This window comes from Delphinus delphis, chromosome 6 (assembly GCF_949987515.2).
Source record: "Delphinus delphis chromosome 6, mDelDel1.2, whole genome shotgun sequence".
NCBI lineage: Eukaryota > Metazoa > Chordata > Mammalia > Artiodactyla > Delphinidae > Delphinus > Delphinus delphis.
The window spans coordinates 72,267,644-72,290,215 of NC_082688.1; the positions used below are offsets into that span (position 1 = coordinate 72,267,644).

At 43.0% G+C, this 22,572-nt stretch overlaps 1 protein-coding gene across 7 annotated transcripts in view; it reads right to left on the bottom strand.

Annotated features, from left to right (window-relative positions):
• Window positions 1–22,572, bottom strand: part of ELAVL2 (ELAV like RNA binding protein 2) — a 139,984-nt gene that overhangs the window by 113,042 nt on the left and 4,370 nt on the right. For 4 of the 7 annotated variants that reach the window (XM_060014849.1, XM_060014848.1, XM_060014847.1 and 1 more), the window contains exon 1: window positions 21,873–22,309. The exons of 1 other annotated variant lie outside the window; for it this stretch is intronic. The gene's annotated coding sequence lies outside the window, so the exon portion shown is untranslated. Of the gene's footprint in view, window positions 1–17,217; window positions 17,351–21,872; window positions 22,310–22,572 lie in introns of those variants that run through there. 2 more of the 7 variants (XM_060014851.1, XM_060014846.1) reach the window with 2 other exon arrangements.

The following is a 22,572-nucleotide window of genomic DNA, read 5'->3' on the forward strand; positions in this document are numbered from 1 at the left end:
AAGCATAATAAGTTATGTTTCATGTTGCATACTTACTTTGGTTTAGAGAATACTAACAGTATACAATATGCCAAGTAGTAGTTTTCCATTTGCTAGATTCCACCATAGTCAGGCACCAAATCACATTTCATTTCACTCTTGAAGTCCTGCTCCTTCTTTTCTAGGGCTGCTTTTGCCATACCAACCCACATCCTTTATTTCCGTTTTCCTTGCACCAGGTCATCCTACAAAATTGTCCCCAATCTGGTTTCTCTCAAGTTTTCTTCCTACTATGCTCATATTCCAAAGGCTTTACAACACCCTACACCATACAGAAAGGGAAACGTTCCTTCCTGAGTTTCAAGGCCCTCTAGAAACCTAACCACACTCTAATAGTCAAAGCTATTTCCTCAATATGCTGGGAGTACATCATGTTTAATCCCCCTCTTTTTATCCAAGGAAAAAAGTCTCCCTCTACCTCTATAAAACCTCCCCAAAGTGCTACTCACATCTACCTAGTTTCTCAAACCTTTCCCAACTATGCAGCAGCCCTCACCAAACCCCCTCTCCCACAATCAACTCATCACATTTCCTGACTACAGGCTGTCAACTAGACTTAACCTAAGGATAGCATCCATATCCTACTGCTCCTGAACTCCCAAAGACCTGGCACAGTGCTAGGCTCTATCGAGGCACCAAACATTAATAAACAGTTGAGATGCAGAGAATACTGAAAATCTGCTAAAATGCTTTGAAAAATACAAGGGGGATTATCTTTTGAAGTAATTAGTAACTGCATGTTAATATTTTTGCAAACTAAAATGTATACATGACGCAAAAAGATAACTGTTGAACACTATAAAATGAAAGAAATCTAATTCTTCCAACGCACACACCAGAAGTTAACAGTTTCATTAACAATTCGAACCTTTTCAAAGCCAATACAAACATGTACAAGCACAGGTGAGGAAAGCAAATACTTTAGTAGATACACAGAGGTAGATCTTTCTGTAATGATCTTTGCAACTTGCTTTTTACAGTTAAATATCAGCACATAACAGAATTCTTTCTTTATAGATGGCTATACAGTGGTCCCTTGGTATCCTCAGGGTAATGATTCTAGGATCCCCACAGATACCAAAATCCCGAGGATTCCCAAGTCCCAAAGTCAGCCCTCCATATCCGGTTCTGGTTCTGCATCTGCCGACTGTAAACATAGTATACAGTCCACAATTGTTTGAGTCTGTGGACGTGGAAACCCACTCCCTGCAGATACAGAGGAGCTGACTATAACTGAGATGGCCCAAATTAATATAAATGATTCCCTACTGATAAATATCCAAGGTTTTACTATTTCAAACAATGCTTGCAATAAATACCTTATACAAGAGAGCAAAAATATACATTTAAAGATAGAAACTGTTGGTTCATAGTCAATTTATATTTTTAATTATGCTAAGTTGCTGCCAAAAAGCCCTCTAAAAAATCCTATCAACTTACAATCCCACCAAGACTTCGCCTGCATTTTTAAAAATGAAATGGAAATAATGCAGCAGTGCCGAGAGGGAACTGGGAGAAGGAAAGGCATGTCAGGAACCAACTATGGGTTTAGAGTCACCAACCGCTATCGCTTTTTATAAGACATTAGGCAACACCTTTACCACAAATTCCATGTTTATACAATGAGGGTTTTCATCAACACTGTGGATAAGGGCCCCTCCAGCTCTGACATTCTCTGATGTCCTTGAATTTGCTATATATAAGAATGCACATTAAATCTGAAGACAAAATACTTATTCTCTTGGGCTGCCCGGAAATAAACAAACAAGTGCTGGGAAAGTCAAACTGCTGCACTGGGAAAGTAAATGCTCTGATAAAACCCCTGCTAGGAATTTAAAAATGGAAGTGAAATTGAGACTGGAGGAAATGGCCACCTTAGAGGGAAGATAAAAAACCATTTCAAAAATAACAAACAAACAAAAAAAGGATCATTTTAATCATCTGGTGGTTTTCCTAGTTAAGACAAGCCGCATCTCAGTAGAAGAAATGCAGCTAAATGGCTATCACAAGGGAGGACCAAAGCACCCTGATGGCTACTAATTAATAAAAAGTCACAAACATCCCTTTCAAGCTTACCATTTGAAAGAGTGGATGTTAACAGGAGATATGATTTGCTAAGCTAAATAAAAGCCTTTATTAACAAGAAGTGACAAGATCACAACCCTGCTGCTGATAAACTGCCAACATACCCCGGGCCTTCAAATGAAGGGCTGCCCATTTAACATATTGCAGCTTTAAAATGAGTTGCTTTAGAACAAACAGTTCTATGTCACGGCAGGCCTGCAACATACCAGATGGAGCTGCCGCTGTACCCTGGATTGTGCGTGTGTGTGTGTGTGTGTGTGTGTGTACAGGGGCCACACATATACCTCAGGAATATCCAGCCCAATAACCCTTCTTAAGATTAGCCATCCTTGATCAGAGCATCCACCTTGGACCTCAACTTCTCTATCTGCTTCCAAAAAGACTCAGTGTTGAGCAGAAAGCAGCTATTCTCCCAACAGCCAAAGGAGGTTTCACACTGCTGTTAGACCAGCCTGGCAGTCATCCCTGGAGCCTGCCTCCTTAATCCTGGCAAACACGGCCACTTCAATCCAGTCTTAAAGCAGGGATTTTTTTTTTTTAATATAGCATGCTTTGAAGCTGTATAAAACAGGTCATAAATACATGTAAAAGGCATAATCTCAGTCTTGTCAAAGTGGTTACAGAAGCATCACCCCAGATCTTTTCCTGTGTGGTCCACTGTTAAATTCACCAACTAGGAGACTGCAAATAGATATGGTAAAGTCTTAATTATTCACAGGAATGGATGAAGACAAACAGCACTGTTAACTTAATATTCTAAGATGACTTTTTGTATTATCTACTATCCAGCACTTAAATAGTATTGTATAGTAATAATTAATGTCCATAAAAAACCTCAAAGTGCTCAGTTTAAATGTTAAGAATTCTGATTAACTACAATTGGTCAAATATGTATGTTACACATGGCAACTTCTCACTAACCTGAGTACGAAGGCTGAGTATGCCTTAAAGAAAAAAAAAAAAACTTACATGTAGTATTTACTTTTGGCATGTGTAATTTTATAATTTTAAACTTTATTTTAAAAATATAGGGATCTACTATATCGAGGAACAAAGCTGTAAACAGGATCACTGACATCAAGGAGCTTCCAATGCATTTGAAAACAACATTTAATAAGTGTCCAAAAAATGCAAACAGAGTCTACCTCTCTGAGGAAAACAATGAGTTAAGAATATACTCTAGTAAATGTAATGATCTAATAAGTAGGTGGGATATCATTTTAAAATACCATGTCATAAATTCACGGTACTGTTTATAGTTCTGATGATGTTTGTGGGTTGAGGAAACAAGCCACATGGAGAATTCGCTTCCTCATTTTCTCTAACCTCTTTTTCTTCTTGTCTTTTTCTGATTACTTAGAGCAATTTCCCAGACTCTGCTACCAATCTCTTACAAACACACATAGCCCTTTAGAATTAAGGGACTGCCCAAAAGCCATTCAGGTCATTTTAAGAAAGAAGTATTTTTCAATAAATGTCTTCCAAGGTTTCTACAAAGAAAACTGCCTAAGCCTCTCCCATCCCAACGAATGTTTCAAAGACAATTCCAAAATAATATGGTATTTGATTTTAGCTCAAATTTAAATGAATACTGGGAGGAACACAGTATTGTGAAGAAATGGGGTGGGTTGCCTCGATCTGGCAGAGGGATTCTATAAAAGGTTATTCATAAATTAACCAAACAATTCAATCAATGACAAACTATAATTTGGGGCGAGTAGGTAAAGTCCTTTAGACCAAATCAAAAAGCCTAACAGACATTTCTCTTTATAGTTTTTACAACCGCAATTTATACACTAGAAAAGTACTATCAAAAAAATGTTGATAAATTATACTTCAAAATTGAGTAGAGCAGCGCATTTTCAAAGCCACGAGTGAAAGATGTAGACTATGCAGATAACACTGCTGGACTTGGCAGTGGTTGTATAGTTTTTAGTGTGAAAGCTGCTAAATTACTGGTATACTTGAGAACATTACAGTTTGTTTCTTGGCTGTTTAAAAAAAAAAAAAAAAAGCCAGACCTTTGGTGGGATATAAACTAGATGGCAGGGATCAGATCCAGGATTCAAAGTTCACCATGAATTTATCAGGGAAAAAGAGAGTTCAACTTCAGGACCCCTTTCTATTCTAATATTCTATTGCCTATAAAATTAAAAAACAAAACGTCTGCCTTTGATGGAGTAAGGCAGGGAGAGGGTAGGTGGGAGGGAAGATGAAGTTAACAAATGAACGTCTCTGACCACCCCACACTAAGTTAGGAGCCCCAAAGACTCTTGCCCTTCGTAACACAAATCACCATTATAAATAATAACTTCTAGAGCTTTAACATGTGTCTCCCCCAATACTCTGAGTTTCATGTCCGCAAAGACTAGATCACACTCACCCCTATGTCTCAGTATCTAAGACAGTGTGTGGTACACAGTATGAACAAAATGTTTACTAAGTAAATGAAACTAAGGAAACTGAGATGTTTTCATGTATAAGCTGGAAAAATAATTGTTTTTAAACTACTGCAGAGTAAAAGAGGTTGATAAACAATCCAAAAAAAGTGAATGGATAAGAAATCAAGAAGACAACAAAATATCATTAAGGTCAGGAGGCCAGGCACAACACAAGCATAAAAATTTAAATCCTATAAAGCTGTAGGTCTAGAGGAAAGTTTAAAGTTTTAAGAAGCCACTTTCTAGCAAAAAGGAATAGTGAACATTTTCAAACAGTCATTTAATAAATTGTCAGCAAATCTGCTTCATTTCTTTAAACAATAACAAACAGGAAATAATCATAGGGAATGGGGAAGAGAAAGAGGTTCCAGCCACAATGAAAAATTCCTTACAGGTAAAGTTCCATAAAACTCCTTAGGGAAGCTCAATATAAAATACCCAAGACCTGACAACAAGTCCCCTGATCTCTTTATGTTTCTGAATTTCTTAGAGAACTGGGGAACTACAGAAACCTTTCACTCAAAATCTTTTGATAGTGGAGGCCAACTTTAAAAAAAAAAGAAACTTACAGAAAAGGAAGTGCAGGCTATTTATTAAAGTCAAAGGTTAGGATTGCAGTGTCCTATACGATGAAATGATATAAAAAGCTATTCAGCTTTGAATTCTCAATACCTATCTTAACTTCTGCTTCATCTTGTGATGTCCTAAATCTGGCTAAACAGCATGGAGCACCCTTGGCAGGATTCCACCTGACTGCTATGCTATACTCCTTCGCTATGTGCATAGCCTGTTGGGCCAATTTTACACCAGAGACACTTGCTTGAAATATGTAGAGATGATTTTCTTTTATTTTTTTTTTTAGGTTTACAACAGCTTCACAGAGCACAAGGATAATATTTATAGGCTTGAAAGAGTAAAATATACACAAAGATAAGAAACCAAGGGACACATTAACAAGAAGCGTCTCTATTCTACAATATCATGGATTGAAAGATGCACCACTAGCTTCCCAGCTGTAAGAAAAATAAACATCACTACATTAAGTGGACATATTTATGAGATTCAAAAACTATGTAAAAATTGCACATCTAAGACTTGAGGAAATATGGCATTAGTTAAACCAACATTTTTTGCTAAAATTTCCTTGTAGTGATTAAAATTTTAATAAGATCACCTATCATTCATGGTTTACCTACAGATGCAAATAAAACTTTCTCAATTGACAGTAAGTTTCAAGTACTGTATTATCTCAATTCCAGACTCTGAATTCAATTGAATTAAAAAAATAACTTCCTGAATTTCTACTACAAACAAGTAACACACTAGGTGCAAGAGATAAAATAATAAACAAGACAGATGTCCCCTTTCTAGGGAAGAACAGAAAGATTATCTTGAATCTGTATTCTTCACCATCCACCCTCCCTCCAACAGATTTTTCTGACAGTTAAGTTGGAGAAACAAGATAAATCAATAACCATCTTTACTGGGTAGATATTTTGTTGATTCAAGTTTGGACATCATACATCCTATGGAGCACCTGACCTGCAACTTTTTCTCAGAACAAAGATAGGTGCATTTCTAAAAGCCCACCAGATTTGGAACATATTAGTCCCAGAAACGTAACAACTTTAAGGAATAGCCCTTACAGATTCTCTACTACAACGAGCTAGGGTTATCAGAATGTCACCTTCGCCAGGAATAGAGCTCACAGTATCACAATCTTTTTTTCTTGATTTTAACAGAATCCTAAAATAAGTGTGAAGACAGTGCCTTCATTTCCTCACTTATAGATCTATACTTTATATAGTTCCAAAAAGTAATCCTGCAAGTGGAGACTGCCAGCTGGCAACAAGACACCAGCCTGTGATGGAATTCTTCCAGAAGTCATCTGGTCATAGACCTTAAAAAATGCAAGGTCAGGGGCTTCCCTGGTGGCGCAGTGGTTGAGAGTCCGCCTGCCGATGCAGGGGACACGGGTTCGTGCCCCGGTCCGGGAAGATCCCACATGCCGCGGAGCGGCTAGGTCCGTGAGCCATGGCCGCTGAGCCTGCACGTCCAGAGCCTGTGCGCCACAACGGGAGAGGCCACAGCAGTGAGAGGCCCACGTACCGCAAAAAAAAAAAAAAAAAAAAATGCAAGGTCAGAATCCTGGCCCTGGGGAAATAGGTATGGGCATTCTGCTGGGAGTGCTACAGGTTACAACAGCCCCACCACTGAGGGGCCAAACAATAAGGCCTGGAGATGACACAGTCGTCGAGCTGCCTCTCGGATCTGTCTCTGTGTCCTCAGCCACCTGAAACTACAACCAACAGAACTACCAGAGGTAGAAAGAACATCATTCTGGAGACCAGGGTAACAGGGAGTGAACTAGGAGTCACAGACCTAAGTCCTTCACACCCACCCAGCAGGATGATTTTAACAAACCACCTGACCTCTGAGCCTCATTTCCCTCATCTGTAAACTCATTATCCCAGGGAACTGTGGTGAAGTCCTGGAAGAACAGAAAACACAATGCTCGTGTCTCCTGGTTCCATCATTGTGGGCAGTACACCACCTTCAATTACTGATTCCACCTGTTCCTCTGTCCTAACAGCCAGGGCTTTCAGCAACTAAAAACAGGCAGCTCCTTACTGTCCTATCAAATACAAAATTTCTTACTCTAATTGCATTCTCACGAGGCAATAATTTAGAAGTTACTTTTAGAAGTTGTACAAAAGGGGAAAAACCAACCCCTTCACTTTTCTTCTCTAGATCACAAACTATGTTATTCACCAAGAAATCAAACTTTGCCCCCTACTGTCCACAAACAATACAGGTAGATTAGCCAAATCCTTTTTAAAAAGTCCAAGAATCAAGAGCCAGTTCCACCTGAGGGAATGAGCCTCTCCAGCAAAACAAGGAGATGAAGCAGCATACAGGCTGTCCAATCACCTTTCCGAAGTAAGAAATGTAAATGCCATTAATGGAGAAAAGCAACAGGCAGACCTAAGAACATCAAGAACTGGCATGAGAAAGCTACAATCAGCAGCCTTAAGAACCCTTGTTCCTGGCAGACGTGGTCTTAGGCATGAGCAAGAATCAAGGAGAAGGTATAGATCAGTGTTTTTAAAAGCATCCCAGATCCTAACCTGTCACTGGCTTACTACTACTGGAACTATACTAACAGGGAAGGAGTCCAAGAAACTTTATCATCCTTATGACTTTTTCCTAAATGTTTTGAAAAATAAATGTTATACACAGAAGAAGCTCCTGGCACATCATGCTATCAAGGGAGTAAAACCATGGGGGAAACACTGGAGGCTTCAAGTGGTTACACACACATGCCTGGGATCCGATCTTCTTTGGACAAGAGCAGAATTAAGACAGTCGCAGTGGTGTCTCTCTCCAGCCACAACTTAAACTTGACAGGTTCTGCATTGCATAAACATTCTTTACCTGTGACTGGACTCCTGGCAAACTAGGAAGTAATTATTCATACAACAAAAGAGAGACCCAAAAGGAATGACAATGACATGGGAGAGAGGGAGGAGGGAAGACACAAAAACTAAGCAAATATACACACAAAACAACTGAGACCAAGAAAACCACACTCCTGTCCCCAAAACAATATGCAGAATCCTGGCCATATCCTTAATGCCCAGACTATAGAGATATGTCCCTTTTCTCAAGTCCTCAAACTACTATTAAAGTTAGAGGGGGAGGCTTGTGATATCGTTTTCTGCATCTCCTTAAGCAGGCAGACCAAGGAATGAGTACAAGGATGCTTTATAAATTTCTCTAAAGCTCTCTCAGTACCTAGCACTCAGTAATAATGTGTGATGAAACCATAAGGACTACACAAACTCCCTGGCTTCTGAACATGGTCCCAATACAAAAAACGTGAAGACATTTCTTAAGATCCTTTAAAAAAAAACTAGAAGAAAAAACTTTAGATGAATTTGGAAAAGGTCTAGTCTCCAAGGTAACTACCAGCCCACCAAAACCAAAGCCTTTCTAATAGCACAGTAGAAGCTCCATGACAATAATTCTCAACCTTTAGGAAGATAAAACACGATTCTTTTTCTAAAAAACAAATTCTCAATGCCCCACCCCACCCAACAATGAAGACACCCTGGAAGCCCCTCAACAAGATACTCCAGGGCATGTCAAAATAAGCAATATATTCATCTAAAAGAATCATATAATCATGGAAGATGCTTGGTACCAAGAGTTTTTTTAAAGTGCCTCTTAAAAATTAGTTCAGAATAGACCTACAGTATTTTTTAAACTATACACACAGTTAATTCAAAATTAGTTTTTTTCAAATTAAGCACACACTTTCACTCACTCCCAAATATTAAAAAAAATGTGGCTGGGCTAGAAACTGCACCAATTTTTAAAACTGCCAGCGTTAAGCTCCTATTATTCTGAAAGGTTTTGCTAAGATGTTCAATACAGGGACACATTCTAATTCCTTGTTATGACTGGCCCAGCTCAAGTGGCTGCCAGGAGAGCAGGGCTTGATAGGCATTGTTCCATCCTCAGAAGCTACATTAATGCTGGGTTGATAAAACAGGTCTTCATATCTGTGTGCTGGGCTGAACAAAAAGTTAACTGGAAATGTAAGTGCTTAAAGTCACCAAAAGGAAAGCTCTACACTGACATTTTCTACCTACTTACCATTCATCTGTATTCATCTCACTAGACATTAACACACACCAAAGTTGCTCTCTGCTATTCAAATTGTGCTATTATGCTCAGGAGTAGATTAATAATATCCACCTTCCTTACTGTAAAATAAAATTACAACACTGGTCCAAACACGACATGTGGGGCCTCTTTCTACTTCTGCTGGCGTATCAGCTTGCTCTACTGCACACGTGGGAGAAAGCTTTGCTGGGTTGCCCTGCTGTTTCTGGAGAGGGGGTTTAGAAAAGGCTGAAAACTGAAAAAAAAAAAAATAAGGGGGAAAAGGAGAGAAGAACAACACACACATAAACCTCACACCTGGTAACCTCTCATATCAGCTCTTTTTTACAGCATTCTGAGGGGAGAATGTCTTTTCTAAGCTGACACCATCAGCAATGAGGTTAGCAGGTGGGCCATGGGGCTCTTTGAAACAGCTCATAACATCCTATTAGTTTTCACAGCACCAAGCAACTTCTGCTGACCTCAAAGCATCTGAACAAATATAAGCAGGCAACAGGCAGGAAGAAATCTCTGGTCCCAATGAGGGCAAGTTTAAAATCCCAGGGAGAGGGGAAAAAAGGTAAGATACCCTGATGCAAGCACATCTTGTAAAGGAACGAGAAGCTGTCTTGCAGCCAGGCATTAAGGAAGAGGAGGTCCAAGACGAGACTTCTCTATGTAAAATAAAGAAGACTTCAAGATGTAAATTTATAAGGAACAATCTAACATAATTCAAACGTTATTTGCAAACACAAAGAAAATCAAAAGAACTGAAGTCTTCAGAACTACTGCCTTTGTCTAGATATTTTAATAAACTTTTTAATTCCCATGGCTTTAGGAACTGCAGCATTAGAATCACAAACTCAAATACCCACAAAGGCCAAGCAACAATGTATTCTGAAGTGAAATAAACCATGCTCCATGTAAACAGTGCAGTGAATATGGGCTCAGCGTTGCTCCACCTTCACACGTTTTCCAGAGACACAAAATATGGCTCTAGATCCTTACATGATATTGGCCAATGCCTAAATCAACAACTCACTACTTTTTTTAAAACACAGTTTAGGCCAAATGAAACAGCCCCAGAATATGCAGCCCATGGGCCACCATTTGGGACCCGTGGCAGAATCCACTTGTCAGTTGATAACCCATTTCTCCCTTTCGTCCTCTAATAGCGGCAACTGTCTTGATGACAGAAAATAATCTTCAGTGAACAAAATGTAACAAAATGCTTAAGAGCCAATGCAAAAGTGGAAGCTGAATAAGAAAAGAAAGGGACAAGTGCGTAGGTTATGCCTGACCCAGAACTGCCAGGCTAGAAGCAGAACTGGCACAGGGCTCCAAAGCATAGACAGGTGACTAAGGGACAGAGGGCTAGCAAGAGGCATCACAGAGAGGAGAGGAAGGCTGTGGGTGGTTCAAGTTCTTTGCAGGGACAACGGCAAGGAAGGGATGAAAACCTAAAGCACTGATGACCTGGTATTTGGGAAAAGTCCATGAGTCATTCACAGCCATAGGCCAAAAAGGACCCCAAGGGTTTAAACAAAATAAGCCAGCAACCAGTTAAGTAGCACCTAGGGGAGAGAAAGTGGTGTTGAGCAAACTCATACAGAAATAGGCCTTACCGGGGAAGAGGTCATAAAAACTTGCTCACTCTATAATAAACTTTGTATATTTAAAATGTTCTAGATAGTCCTGCAATAAAGATGGATGGTCCTCGTGTCACCAAAGGTACCCCCCGTAGAGCAGCAGCAACAGTGAAATAGAAAAAGCTCACTTTTGAAAAGCAGCTCAGAGGAAATTCAAGATCAAGTACAAACAGGTCCAGGAGTATTTTCCCTACCTTACCCAATTCGGTGAATTTATTTTCAAACACACTGTGACTTATTTGCTTTGAGACATACCTCTTATACTTCTGATATGCACAAATGATGCCTAAAGAATAAAAAAGTGTTAAACATCCTTTAAAAACTGAACAAGTGAGCAATTTCCAATAACTTACTTGATAGGGCATCCATCAATGACTTTTCACTTGGGGTGGTAAAAAGATATTGAAACCAACAGGGGAAAAATGTTATTTCAGTGTAAATTTCATTTTTTTTCATGTATAGGAATAGATCCTTGATAAGAGATCAAACAAAATTCAAATCAAGAAGATATGGGCTGATTATTTTAATGTAAATGCTTCAATTTTAAAATTTGACTTCTCATTGAAAAAAGATGGAAAATTTAAATTAAGATATTTATATTCCTGGAATGTTAGCTGGCTAACTTCTCATAATTTCACATGTAATCTCTTAGCTTTATTTATATTTTCAAGAAAAAAAATGCATTTTAAACTTCCCTTCCAAATTCCATTGATATATTTATATCTATTTCCATATTGAAATGTTCAAAGTCACAATTCTCCCAAAACCTCCCTACAGTCTGGGAATTTTCTTTCTGTGTGGCAGAAATACACATTGTATGATGGTATGTTATAAAGATGGTATGTTATAAAAACAATGGTTCATAATAACACATTGAAGGCCAAATATATAAAACTCATCTATGGGGACCACCTATTACCACTTTTCCAATTCAGGAAACATTGTCATTCCGCTGCCAGAAATCTCATACTTCAATATGCTCATCTTCACCCCGTCAATGAGGTGTGAGGTTTCACACTCAAAGAAAGGTTAAAAAACCAAGGACATAGGTAATTGAGCCAAAACCAGATGACGGAAACTTCAGAATACCAGCCTAGTATTTTCCACCTGGATCTGCTAAATTAAGAATTTCAACCAAAGTGACAAAATCTATTCAGGCAAGACAACTCAGTAGTTAAACTGGCAGCACTGTGTTCACAAGAAGACCTTACATGTATAATATTTGTTTACAAAATCAGAATGGATTTTAAAACAACCTATGAGGAGAAAAGGAAGCTTAGAGACTGCCTTGGATGAAAGCTAAAGGCCCACACCACTAACACGACGGCACACAAGAACCAATCTGAATTTCTCCCTGCTCTCACCAATGTAAGACAACTCCAATTTTCAAAGTCCTGTTTCCTAAATAGAACCTTATTTTAATAGTCTTTACTCCAGAGGGCAAGATGGTAGAAACTGTATGGAAATTTCTGGATATGTGACTTTCTCCTGGGAAAGAGGGCCCGCAGCTTTCTTCAGATGCTCAAAGAGACTCAAAACTCCTCAATCTTAACAAGAAATTTCAATTTTACAGTGGCTCCATAATAAGGAAATACAGGAAAGCTGAGAACTCTGAAATAACTATTGCCCATATTCTCATAAGGAGATAAAATTAGTGAAAATACTGAGCTTGAAGTGAGTCTGACCACTGCTAACTAAATGCAAAACAAAATAAAATGAAAATCCATCCTGAAAGAACAGTTAATGGGTCTGATATTTGTGAAAATAGGGATTTTTGTGATATTCCATTAATATAGTCTTTAAAGCTGCTGAAATAATCCCCAGTAATGAATAGCCCACAACAACAAAAATTCTGGAGGAAAAGGAAAGCTAATCATATAGAATATAAATTTCCTTTTTATGAGACAGACTCCTTTTTTAAGTCAAGGAAAAAGGCCGGTATAAATCTATCACTATTAGATTAGACAAGGGGAAAATATACAGAAAACTCAACCTAGTAGTTCAAAACTTATCTGATGCTAAAATAAAACCTTCATGTTTCAAAAAAAAATCTAACATTTTACTATAACTGTCTCATGATACATAAGTCTATTGAGAAAAATCATCCAGTTTTTTCAAATAAACAATTTCTAAAAGCGGGAAAGAGGGTCTTGCCTGTCAAACCTTCTTTGCTATTCATTTTAAGTCAGAAACTGACATAACAGAAATCAGTAATATAGACAAGTACTAGGAAAGTGCAAGTTTTTAAAAAAAAAAAAACATAAAACACAATTACTTGCAATTAATAAGGCACCCTCCAAATTGGTTTGGCTTTAACCCCACGCCACCTATTCCTATGACCTTCTCAGTTATTTTACTCCTTATTCCACTCCTTGCCAAAGCACCTATCCTCCTCCTCATAAACCCTGCTTACAAGGAAAACCCTTATCTGTCATCACACAAAACTACCAAGCAACATTCGAAAGGGAAACATACGGCTAAGAATATTAATGAAATTGATGCATTCAACACCAAACCCATAGCTCTGAGAAAATAACACCTTTACCAAAAACAGATATTTTTATGTAGACTAATCTTGGGAAACACAGCATTGGTAATAGCGGGGATGATGGCTATGAAAATGCACCTAACCCACTGTTACAGAGGAGTAGCCTTTTGTTTTGTTTTATACGATGGACTACAAGGCTATTGATATAGCAAGTCGTCTCCCCGTTAAAAAAAAAAAGTTCTCCTTTGACCTTACTAAAATTAAAGTCATGATATACATCATGAATGCTAAAAGCCAAATCTGTTCATTTCCTGTTAGTTAAAATTTTCCTAAATACACCATAAAACCTCTGTAGACTTTTACTAGACACTAATTCCTAGTTTTAATTCAGATTTCAAGTTACCAAATCTACTTAAACCGTTAAAAAAAAAAGTGTATATTTTAACACACAAAAGGCTTAAAACAAATTATTGCCTTTCAAGCTTAAGCACCTTCTGTTTCCACTTAGCACTTGAAATCGACAAGGGCTGCAAACCAACCAGTATCTAGAATCAAATAAATAGATGATAAATGTTCTTCCCAAATTAGAAACAAAACAATGGATTTGGCATTAGAGTACACAACAGGTGGGTTCTGTGAGTAACAAGAACCAGTGAAGACTGCCACATCAGTAAAATGAAATTGGCCAAAGCAAGTAAACATTCTATGCATCTAATGTCCTCCAGAGTTAATTCAAGAGTTGGGTGTGGCATCACTAGTGCACAGAGCCTTGGATTTCCAACAGTTCTATAATATAGTATTAGCATAAAGCAGCAATGCTGCCAGCTAAATATTAACAATCAAGAAAGCCTCTAACCAGGCAGGATAAGCTACATAATCTGTAAGTCACAGTACAAAATCAAAGTACTGGCTCCCTTGTTCAAAAATCAAGAATTTCAATGGGAAGGCATTATGGTCATGTGCCCATTCAGTGGCCCTGCCTCCAACCAAATACCCATGCTTTAAAAAAAGAAAGAAAAAACACAACATCATCAACACTTTAATGTGGTAGCTTACTATGATTATTGGCCCATTCAGTTGATTTTCCAAAGAATCAGAAACAGCTGGGGAGGACTGCTATGGGCAGGTTTTCCACAGGGTGGCACACCATCCAGGCCCCATACCATCTCACCTATAGAGCCCCTCCCAATGCCATCAAAAAAATTAACCTGACCAGGCTAAATACCGTGGATCTCCAACCTCCCTTACTTCCAAATAAACATTATCTGTGACAAAGGTGGCAACAAGAATGTAATAATGTGGTAGATTTTAAAAGATTTCAAACGAGAAGCAAAAGAACTGACCCTACCATGCAGACCAAGCCATCAAAAAGGTGAAGGTAAAGTCAGTCTTGATAAGATGCTATTTAGGAGTACCCAGCTCTTTGGGGACAAAGAACACGAAGAGTAATTTGCCACTGTGGTGCTCTTGTGCCATGCTGATGCCTGAAAAGCATCATAAATTAAAAAATATATTTTTTCTTCCAATCAAATTAAGAGGAAAAGTTTGATCCCAGCCTAGAAGCTGGGGTATTCTGGATGGCTCTGTTGTGTCCTTAAAGAGAACTTGGGACTTCCTTCTAGTAGAGAAGAAGAGAAAGAGACGTTTGAGAGGGCAAAGCAGTATTTTTTTTTTAATTAAAATAACATCAACAGGAAAAGCACAGAAGGCTAGAATGGCTGAAAGTGGCAACAAGGATTCAGCCAGGAACACCTGTCCGTATACAAAGAACCAAAAGCTGGATTAAGAAATGAGGAAGTAGAAATGCCACTTAGAGCATTGTTCTTCAGTAACCAGCTGGGAGCTGAGTCTTAACTAAAAGCACTGAACCAGACAGAGAAGGACCTCGCTTCTCTGGTGAAGAAGCATTAACCAGAACCAACCAACCAAAAAACCAAAACCAAAAAAGGAACTCTAACAACCAATACATTCTGAGCCTAGAAAAGGAAAATAAGGTTCAGTAGGAAATAACAGACAGGCCTGGCGGACACTGACCAGTTTTGGGTACCTGTTCTATTCTAGTAGCATATCCTAAAACTGAAATTCTCTTGAACCACGGGGAAAGAGTGCGTGGCAGCTTAAACAGCTGACCTGACATGATTTCTAACAGCAAACAAGACACAGTGAAGGAAACACCTAAAGACAGGGAGAAAGGGTGTGGGGGGGCCCTTAAAGGCCTAAGGCTGGGTCTTTGAAGAGAAAACAAAAAACCTTACTCCCCCGAAAGGTGGCAGCACAAAGTTACCCGAAAGGGCATTAAGGGGCCAGTTTTGAGCACACAAACACAAGAACATTCTCTCAAGAAGGAAAAGAAAGTAGAGGAAGCATAGAAAATTGGATGGAACGTGTTTCTTCAAAATCTAATTTTCCCCACCGCACCCCAGCCATGATCTTTCAGAACTGTTTTCCTCTTCCCCCCTCTATTCTCTCCCCCATTTCCAAGAGAACTTTAAGTATGTACCCCACACACACCTGAACAGTGTTAAACCAACATTCCTACAAACGTATTATGAAGAATAGCTCAAAACCAAAGGCAGTAACTTTGCAGTTCCTCCAGCAAGAGTCACCCATTTCTAGAACCAAAGGTCTAGATGAGAAAGTAGATCCAGGAAAGCTTTTCCACCCGCTCACCAAAATGGAGACTCCAGGTCAGCTTCCGCAAGAAAAAGCGGCCTTAGCACAAATGAAAAATTCAGACGACTCTGGGGGAAACGATTCTTGACAATGTTGTCTTCAAGGGCAACTGAACAGTATTTCAAACAAACCGATTTTACTTAAAAGGATGGGAAAATTACATCCCAACTGCTATTAGAGTTTTTAAATGGACTTAATTGCCATAAGTTTGGGGCTGAGCTACATTTTTATGAAGACAATTATTATGGGTAGGTCCACAAAATTATTAAGTTTTAAAAAGCTCTTTGTCCTTGCCGGACATATTTCGTGTGGCATTAAGCACCATCCTTTGGGGAAGGAATAAAGGAGACAGGATAGCCGGTAACAAACCCTCCTTTCCTCACATTTTCAGAAAACATAGACGATAGAAGATGAACATTTTATCGTAAAGATGATCTTTGAAAATGCACACTATTTTAAATGACCATCTGGACAGCTACGGCTCCGTGCCTGTGGCTCACATCTAGAGGCAATGTCCTGCGCTCCAGACCTCTAGGATAACAAGTCAGCTTTTAAGGAAACGCCGTGGGCAGACTGTGTGCTGGTCACTGTCACGACCACTGGAGGAGCACCTGCTGGTTAACAGAGGCTGGTCCACCCGAGACTCCACGAGTCTCACCAGGGCGCGCACACACCTCCGTGCACCGGGGCGCCGCTGGCCAGCCCTCCTGGCCGAGCTGGAGGCAGCCGCCGCAACCGCCGCGAGCAAGCGAAAGCCCAGAGCCTGCCTCGCCCGGCGGCCCGACCCGCCCCGTGGTTCCCGCCCAGCGCACGGCTCGCGCGCAAACCCGGGATGCGACCTCGAGCTGCGACCTCGCGCGGCTGCGCCCGATCTCACCTAACACGGCGCAAGGGGAAGAGCGGCCCGAGGATCCTCCCTGCTCTGTCCTGGGCGCCCACGGTCCCAACCCACCTCCGCACACTGCGTGGCCGCAGCAAGTCTCGAGACGCCCCGGGAGCGCAAAGGACCACGCGCGAGGAGGCGCCGTACCAAGTGGGCACGCCACCAGACACCACCCGGCTGGAGAACCCAGTGCACGCAGCCTCCCACAAGGCGGAGGTGCCAGTCCACCACAGGAATCCTGCCCTTTTTCTAGAAAAGCCCCCTCCCCCACTTTCCCTCCAATACACTCACCTGCGTCTCGGCGCAGTTCTTCTCGCGCCACCCGCGGCCGTAACCCGACACGTCCACGCCTGTGCACGCTGCCTGGCGCAACTGGCCCCGCTCGGCTCCCGCCGCCCCCAACCAGCTTGTGCCCACAAGAGGGGCGGTGCCACCTCCCGAGGCGACCAATTCCCTCGACTCCCGCCGCCAGGGGTCGAGCTCTAGGAACTTCCCGTGCACAACCTCCGCCGCCTCCACCAACGTTCCCGCCCTGAGCCCGGACGAGGGCTCCCGCCGAGCCGAGACCGGACTCCGCAACACAGCGCCGCGGCGGCGCGCACCGCCCTCAGCCTCGGCGTCCGAAACAGACTCGCGGCCCGGCGAGGCGTGCCCGCCCCCGCCCCACCCCACCCCACCCCCGCACTTGCCTGCTGTGACTCAGAGCTGCAGCTACTACGGCTCGCGCTGCCGACCGTCACACAGCCGCGGAGGATTCGCTCCGGGCGGGCTCCGCGGAGAGGCGGTAGTGGCGGCGGCAGCGGCGTCCCCAGGTCTGACGGTGGCGGGAAGGCGGCCTGGAAGCCAGCGGAACCCCCGCCCCACCCGCGCCGCGCCAGCAACCGGCCTCCTCACACGGCCCGCAGCTGCCTCAGTGACGCCCCGGCGCCGCGGTCCCGCCGTTTGTAGCGGGGCGGGGAGGAGGGGCTTGCTTGGAAGAGCGCCAGGAGGCGGGGCCGGCGGCGAGTTCGCGGCGCCGCGGCTACTGCTGCCGGCGCGTGCCCTGCCCGGCAGCCCCGAGGGTCGGTGCCTGGGAGCACACGCCCGACTGCGGACTCTTTGGCTCCTTCCCTCCCAGCTTCCGATTCCAGGCAGGCTCCTGGACCAGGTTCCCCTGGCAGCGCGGAGAGCGTCGCGCGCCCAGAGGCGTCAGATACCAGGTGCAAGTTTGCAAACCCCGAGGCTCCGGACTCTAACGGGCAGCCAGAGCGATTCGCGCAGGGGTACTTTGATATATGTGTATCAAATATATATACATACATATATTAACATATTGCAAGCAAAGCTCAAGGGCTTTTTCCCTACTTCACAGCTTAAGGGTCCGGTCCCTCCGCGAAAAACTAAAGGTTTGCCCCCGCTGCCCTTCTCTGCCTGTCTAGATGGAATCTGATGTTCAAATAAGCCCCGAGTACCTGTGTGGGGTGCTATACTCTGCTTCAAACACAAAGTAGGAAATCCTGCACTCGACTATATAAGCGCCTGTCGCTCGCCGCATCCTTCCAACGCCCCCCACCGAAGCCCTGAAACGGCCAACTCTTCACCGAGGGGGCGTCCCATCGCTGCCTTTCCTTGGCCCGCCCCCACGCCCAGTTCAATCGCTTTCCCCAGGAAAAACCTGTGCCAGTCCTCAGACCCAGACCCAAGACTGGGAGTCAAAACCGACCCCAAACCACGCGGCGGAAGCACGTTTTTACACCTGCTCATCCGCTTAATTACGAGAGCACCTGTCATATTGGGGCTTTTTTGTGTGTTTGTTTTCTTTCAATGCAAAGGCTTCCGTTTTAACCCTTCCCCCTAAAAAACTACATTTAAAAATATCACCTGTCAAACCTACCTGTAATCGCACGAGGTAAGAGAAAGAACTGAGCAGTGGGCGGCTGAGTCGCCGCAAGAACGTGACCGAGGTTACAGCTTCAAGGGCATGATGCGGGTTTGATGCAGCAAGGTCCGCTAAGGGCGGCCAGCGCTCCCCGCCCCCCACGCGACGGGCGGGGCTGGGGGAGAAGCGGGGAAGGACTCCTCTAACCCAGGGCGGGAGGTAGAGGAGACAAAATTGCCCTCCTGGGCGAAGTCAAATCAGACAGTAAAGTAGGGGGCTCAGCCATGATCGAAATGGAGACAGTCCATCCCTCAATTTGGGGGACCCAGACTGGGGACACCAGAAATAGCTAATTGATTCTATATCAGCATTTCTATTGTCACCCCAATTACGATTTGCAATTAAATGACCTTAATTGACTTTGTACGGGTTCCTGGGGAAACGGCTCAAAGCGCCTGCGCCTCTTTGACCTCCCTCTAAACAGTTAATTATAATATTCCCATCCCAGGCAGGGGGGATTGCTAAGAATGCCTGTTTCCAAACGTTAGGCAAAAATGGGCCTACCAAATTTGCCAATCCAAGCCTAAAACTCTTAGAATGCCTTATGATGCCCTACTTCCCGAAACTGACTTCTTGAAGTCATGGGAGACCTCTCTCTCAACAGAGTTCCCTAAGTCTTCCAAACCACTTCTAGTTGGCAAACACTGCGTTTTCGTGGAGAACTCCAGAACAGGTTAAGCTTTATAAAGTGGGGCTGCCAAGCACTTGGATAAAAGAGGGAAGGGGAACCCAGGAGTACCTGGTGTAAGACAGACTCAGCAAAAACTAAGAGAAATAGTTATTCTCTTAATGCCCCAAAAGGTGATTTTTAAACCCTCAACATTTTCTCTCCGTCTTTTTTTTTTTTTTTGACTTATTTTAGATTCTAACAAATCTTTCAGATGTCCCATTTAAGAAGCCATTTTACCAAGGAAATCTTATGGGCCCTAAACAGATTTCATACCCTTCCATCCCCCAAACACTCACACCTTTCCCCCTGACTTTTAGGAACTGATTTCCAGTTAGGAAAATAATTTCTTAGGTTACTATTGTCTGCTCTGTACCCCGCCCCCCCCCCATGTTAAGCCTACATTTTATAGGTTGCACTGTAGGCCTAAGAAATAAACCACCTCCATTTCCCGTCCACTCTCAACATCCAGAGGATGGGTATAATAAATAGGGTGTAGGGAAGGGCTGAAGGTTTAGAATCTTAACCAACAGGAATGTTTGTACATGAGCGGGGGAGGGGAAAGAACCTGTTCATTTCGGGGAGAAAGTACAGAGACATCCATCCTGGCCCAGCGGTGTTAAGAGTAAATTCTAAATGGTTGACAATTTCTCTCACTCTGGCCACAGTAAAGCCAGATCTGCAGCTGGTAATTACGAGAGAAAATACCCAGTCTCGACATCAGTTTCGCTAACCCGTACTTGCAAATGGAAAACAGAGAATGTATCCAACCTCCAATTTCCCACAGTTATACAGCTCTCATATTAATTCTTTACAGACGTGAAATAGGTGGGTACGTGGCAACGTGCTGGGCATAAATTAAGCAACAATGGCCACGCGAAGTCCTGTTCGCCGCTGAGATCCCGGGGTGGGCACTGCCACCTTGCTATCCCCAGCCCCCAGGACCCCGGAGATGGCAAAGTCGAGTCCGGAGAAGACCGGCCGCGCGTTGGCTTTTCGAACTGGGAGGGTGGGTGGGATGGAGAGCAGAGAGAAATTAAGCCAGCCGGCTTTGTACCTTTTCCCAATCCTCTCCTTCTCAAGCACCACACGGGCGCTCTCATGCACACACTCGCCCACACCCCCTCGTGCCAATAATTTAAACTTCTCTTAGGCAAGGGCACTGCCACCACCATTCCCTCCACCCTCCCCGCCCCGCGAACATCCTCCCCCTTTCCCACCTCTACCCTGTGTTCTCTTTTTCGCAGTAGAAAGCCAGCTGGTTTCTCCTAAACCCTGAGAAATCACAAAAGTTAAAATGAAGCAAGTGTCTGCCCAGCGTCTCATCCCCAACCATCTTTCTCCAGGCGTCAGTTTAACAATAGCTATTCGAGAAAAGGGGTGGGTGGGGGGCCGCAAGGAAGGGGTTGAGGGATGTGTAGCCGAGTTGGCTACTGAGTGGCTGCGAAGCCTTGTCGGCTGCGAAGGGGGTTCCCCCCTCACCCAGAAGGCGAAGTCAGCCGCGTAGGACCAAGGACAGGGCTTGGAATCCACTTCCCAGCGCGCAGCACAGCGAGGCTCCCAGGCAGCCGCCCCTCCAACAGACACAGCTCCAAGGATCTTATTTACGCTTTTCTGAACAAAGGGAATCTCATATCCGGTACAGGCTTAAGAATTCGGCCCTAAATTGTCTATCTTCTTTTTAAACACAACCATGATCATTGGCGGCCGTGAATTAGAGCCCGCACACCTCGCAACGATGAGTTTTGACAGCTTCTACCCACCCCAGCCCCAGCCCAGCCCCAGCCCTCAGGCGGCATGTACTTTTTTCAGTCAACTACAACTAGCTGCCTAGTGCAGCATATAAATTCCATCTGGCAATCCCATCTCCCCAGCACATGTTATCTGGTTAATGCAATTAAGTCGGGGGTTTTCGCTGGTCTAATCTCCAAGTCCAGGCTTCTGATTCCCCTTAATGGTCCTAAAGCCTCTCCGGTCCTTCGGTTGCTTCGCGAAAGTAGAGGCATGCATCCCCCCGCCCCCCCCAAACCCAAGTTATCCCTCTCTTCCCACGAAATGAACTTCCAACCTCAATCCCGAAGCTCACTCAATATCTAGACTCCCATTGTACCCCTGTTCTTCCCTGGCCACATTTGCCACTTAAGTTTCTGCCATTGACATTTGTGAATATTCAGTACGTCAAGCATGCGTCCACGGTCTTTTAGTCTAGGTCTCTAGAATTAAAAAGCAGAGCAGTATCTTTGAAATAATACAAACATGTGCAATTAACTTCGTATTCTGTATTCTGCTCACTTACAGGTTTTCTGGGTTTGCCAGCGCATCGCTGCAACTAATGATTAAAGAAACCAAACCGAAACTTACCTTTCTCCCTTAAGGTTTTTGTGTATATGTGTTTTTAAAGTAACGGTGCAGTTCTCCCAATAAGGATGAGCAAGAGGCTGCTGGATAGTTCTCTTAAGACAGCACGAAACCTAAAACTGTGCTCGGCTTAAAAGAAGCAAATAAAAAGAAATGCTTTCGACCCCAAAGTCCAACGCTAAGAGAAATGGCGAAAAAAAAAAATATATGAAAGGGGAGGGGGAACTTAAAAAAGAGAGTTTAAAAAGACGGAGACTACCCTCCTATTGCCGTTCAACTAAACAAAAAGGGGCAAGAAAAACAAACGAAGGAACAAAGAAAGAGACGAAAGAACGTTTTTTCAAAAAGACGATGTCTTTCTCCTTGTTGCTTTTTAGTAGGTCGCTACAGGAGTAAGCTGCTGCATCTCTAACTGAGAACAGAAATAAGGGGGGAGGACGTCTTAAAAGGGAGGTGGACTGGACCACAGATTTATAGCACCGTATCACCAACCCCTTCTCTGCCTCCGCACTGCCGTGTGTGCAGCTGCTCTGCCAGGCTCCTATCCCGGGCAGCACGCGCGGAAGTATACGCTGAGTCGTGCCACAACGCAACTTGCTCATCTACCCAGGATCCTGATTGGTCCAGACGCTTCTATTGAGGCCGCCCAGGAGAGGCCGCGCGATATGATTGGTTAGGTCCTTGTGTCACTCTCGAGAGCTCA